This window comes from Bison bison, unplaced genomic scaffold, assembly GCF_000754665.1.
Source record: "Bison bison bison isolate TAMUID 2011002044 unplaced genomic scaffold, Bison_UMD1.0 scf7180017858575, whole genome shotgun sequence".
NCBI classification, from domain to species: domain Eukaryota; kingdom Metazoa; phylum Chordata; class Mammalia; order Artiodactyla; family Bovidae; genus Bison; species Bison bison.
In genome coordinates this window covers 1779-6136 of record NW_011489147.1, presented here as the reverse complement: position 1 = coordinate 6136, position 4358 = coordinate 1779, and the positions used below count along the sequence as shown (strand labels likewise).

The following is a 4358-nucleotide window of genomic DNA, read 5'->3' as shown; positions in this document are numbered from 1 at the left end:
CCTGACAATCACCAACTCTCGGAGTCCACCCCCTTACGACTATACAGTGGAAGTGACAAGTATATTCAAGGGATTATATCTGGTAGACAGAGTGCCTGAAGAACTATGGACTTGAGGTTCAAGACGCTGTACAAGAGGCAGTGATCAAGACCACTCCCAAGAAAAAGAAATGCAAAAAGGCCAAACAGTTGTCTGAGGAGGCCTTACAAAATAGCTGAGAAAAGAAGGGAAAGCAGAAAAGGAAAGATATACCCATTTGAATGCAGAGTTCCAAAGAATAGCAAGGAGAGATAAGAAAGCCTTCCTCAGTAATCAATGAAAAGAAACAGAGGAAAATAATAGAATGGGAAAGACTAGAGATCTCTTCAAGAAAATTAGAGATACCAAGGGAACATTTCATGCAAAGATGGGCACAATACAGGGCAGATTTGGTATGAACCTAATAGAAGCAGAAGACATTAAGAAGAGGTGGCAAGAATACACAAAAAAACTATACAAAAAAGATCTTCATGACCCACATGACCCAGATAACAACAATGGTGTGATTACTCACCTAGAGCCAGACACCCTGGAATGCCAAGTCAAGTGGGCCTTAGGAAGCAACAATATGAACGAAGCTAGTGGAGGTGATGGAATTCCAGTTGAGCTATTTCAAATCCTAAAAGATGATGCTGGGAAAGTGCTGCACTCAATATGTCAGCAAATTTGGAAAACTCAGCAGTGGCCAAAGGACTGGAAAAGGTCAGTTTTCATTCCAATCCCAAAGAAAGGCAATGCCAAAGAATGCTCAAACTACCACACAATTACACTCATCTCACATGCTAGCAAAATGATGCTCAAAACTCTCCAAGCCAGGCTTCAACAGTATGTGAACCATGAACTTCCAGATGTTCAAGCTGTATTTAGAAAAGGCAGAGGAACCAGGGATCAAATTGCCAATATCCACTGGATCATCGAAAAAGCAAGAGAGTTCCAGAAAAACATCTATTTCTGCTTTATTGACTATGCCAAAGCCTTTGACTGTGTGCAGCACAACAAACTCTGGAAAATTCTTCAAGAGATGGGCATACCAGACCATCTGACCTGCCTCCTGAGAAATCTGTACACAGGTCAAGAAGCAACAGTTAGAATTGGATATGGAACAACAGACTGGTTCCAAATCAGGAAAGAAGTACATCAAGGCTGTATATTGTCACCCTGCTTAATTTAACTTATATGCAGAGTACATCATGTGAAATGCTGGGCTGCAGGAAGCACAAGCTGGAATCAAGACTGCTGGGAGAAATATCAATAACCTTAGATATGCAGAAGACACCACCCTTACGGCAAAAAGCAAAGAACTAAAGAGTCTTTTGATGCCATAAAAGAGGAGACTGAAGAAGTTGGCTTAAAGATCAACATTCAGAAAACTAAGATCATGGCATCCGGTCCCATCACTTCATGGCAAACAGATGGGGAAACAATGGCAACAGTGAGAGACTTTATTTTGGGGGGCTCCAAAATCCCTAAAGATGGTGACTGCAGGCATGAAATTAAAAGACGCTTGCTCCTTAGAAGAAACGCTATGACCAATCTAGACAGCGTATTAAAAATCAGAGACATTACTTTGCCAACAAAGGTCTAATCAAAACTATGGTTTTCCAGTCGTCATGTGTGGATGTGAGAGTTGGACTATAAAGAAAGCTGAGAGCCAAAGAATTAATGCTTTTGAACTGTGGTGTTGGAGAAGACTCTTGAGAGTCCCTTGGACAGAAAGGAGATGCAACCAGTCAATCCTAAGGGAAATCAGTCCTGATGCTGAAGCTATACTTTGGCCACCGGATGTGAAGAACTGACTCATTTGAAAAGACCCTGATGTTGGGCAAGATTGAAGGCGGGAGGAGAAGGGGACGACAGAGAATGAGATGGTTGGATGGCATCACCGACCCGATGGACATGAGTCTGAGTAAGTTCCAAGAATTGGTGATGGATAGGGAAGCCTGGAGTGCTACAGTCCATGGGGTCGCAAAGAGCTGGACATGAATGAGCAACTGAACTGAACTGAATATTTACATAAAAGTTACAGAATTTCTATCCATATCCCTGTGAGAAAGTAACTGTAGTGGAAGATTTGTTTACAGTTCTTTTGTCTCTAGCATCTATGATGATGATTTGCTTTTACCTTTAGCTCTATTATTACAAAGCATGATATTAACATATTTCCTAATATTCAATCAACTTTGTATTCTCTAAATGAATACCACTTGCTCATAGTGTATTTGTTTCATGAGGTAATAGATTGTTTGCTAATATTTTATTTAGTATTTTTATACCAACATTCATCAGTGATAACAGTGTGTACATTCATTCTTTTTTGTAGTGTATCAGGTTTAAGTATCAATGTTATATATACTTTCATCAAAAATGAATGAGGGAAAACTGTGAAAGTTCTTCAAAAATTTTAACAGAATTACCATATAACTCAGTAATTCTACTTCTGAGTATATATCCAAAAACAGGAAGAAAAAATGAAAGCTGGAACAAAAACAGATATTTGCACACTCATGTTCATAGCAACAATATTCATAACAGCCAAAAGCTGGAAATCAACTGACAGATGAATGGATAAACCAAATGTGGTGTATACATACAATGAAATATTACTCAGCCTTAAAAAGGAATGGAATTCTGGCACATGCTATAGTATACACAAACCTTAAAGACATTATGCTAAGCGAAATAAGCCAGACACAAAAAGACAAATACTGTACCATTCCACTTACATGAGGTACCTAGAATAGTCAAACTCATAGAGACAAAAAGTGGAATAGTGGTTGCTAGGGGCTGTAGGGAGGGAGGAATGAGGAATTATTCTTTATTGGGTTCAGAGGTTCAGCTTGGGAAGATGATGAAGTTTTAGAGAAGGACAATGGTGACAGTTGCACAATAAAGTGAATGTACTTAATACCATTGAACAAATGGTTAAAATGGGAAAATTTATGTCATGTATATTTCACAATAAAATAAAAAAGACATCAAAGAACTATGGTCATATAAGTGATTTTTAGAATCAGACTTTTGTTTCTATTATATCTCAAAAATACACAACAGAATCAGTAAGTGCAGAAAGGACTTTATGATCAAATACATGTCTCTCAAGGTCAGACAGAAAGCTATTTATAAGCCCCCGACTATTCTGTTCAAAAAAAGGAGAAAGAAATTAGAAAGTTTTTCTCCTTTTCTAATGTTCTGGAACAATCTACAGAGTACTAGAATTATCTGGTCTTTGAAGGTTTGGTAGAATTCCCCTGTAAAACCAACTGGGCATGGTACTTTCTGCATGGCATTACTTTTCTCTTTTTATGAAAAATGGCTTTTTATAACTTTTCTAACTCTAATGAGGTTAATTTTGCTAGTCTGTACTTTCCTGGGAAATAGTCTACTTCATTTAAGTTTTGAAATCCATCCACATAGAGGTCTGCTAAGTAGTCTCATATGATTATTCTAATTTCTTCTGTACCCATGGTCATCTTATTTTGTGTATCTGTGGTTTATCTCATTTATCCACTTAATCAAGTTAGTCTGTGATTTATCTATTATTAATTTTTTCTAGAATAAAAAGATTTTGACTTCATTTAATTAGATCTACCATTTTTCTCTTTGAATACCACTAATTCCTTTTAAAAAAATCTTTCTTCCTCACAATATTGTTTTCCTTACATTGATTTTTGTTTTGTTAACACATTTCCTTACACCAAACTAACTTTGAATTCATGGAATAAACCCTAGGCAATCAGGACATACTTACTGCACCTTTAAACGTGAGCTTAAATTTTTCTTTCTTTAGAATTTTTGGATTCCTATAATATGAATAAATGAAACCAGTCTATAGTGTGTCAGGAATAACTATGGCTGGATAGTTAGAAGGCAAGGTTAACAATGAAACTAGTAATTCTTACCAACAGTGTTATTCATTATAACATTATTTATAACTGTCTCTCACAGGAGAATACTTATATTAGTTACACTACATCTCTGCAAAGGGATGTCATATAAATCAACATGTATTAATAGGGAATGATTTCCAAAATATAATACTAAGTTTAAAAAATAAACCAATTTAAACAAGATCAAGAGAGAACATACATAATGGGCTATTATTTCAATAAATATGTTCAAACATACATATAGATTTGCTTATATATACAAGTTTCTCTGGAAGGATATAAAAACACTGATAATGGTAGTTGGTAGCTTTTGGCAGGAGAAGGCAATGGCAACCCACTCCAGTACTCTTGCCTGGAAAATCCCATGGACAGAGGAGCCTGGTGAGCTACAGTCCATGGCGTTGCAAAGAATTGGACACGACTGAGCAAACT

At 36.7% G+C, this 4358-nt stretch overlaps 1 long non-coding RNA gene across 1 annotated transcript in view; it reads right to left on the bottom strand.

Moving 5' to 3' along the window:
- The window catches only part of LOC104979842, a 19401-nt gene that overhangs the window by 13821 nt on the left and 1222 nt on the right, over positions 1–4358 (bottom strand). The window lies entirely within an intron of this gene.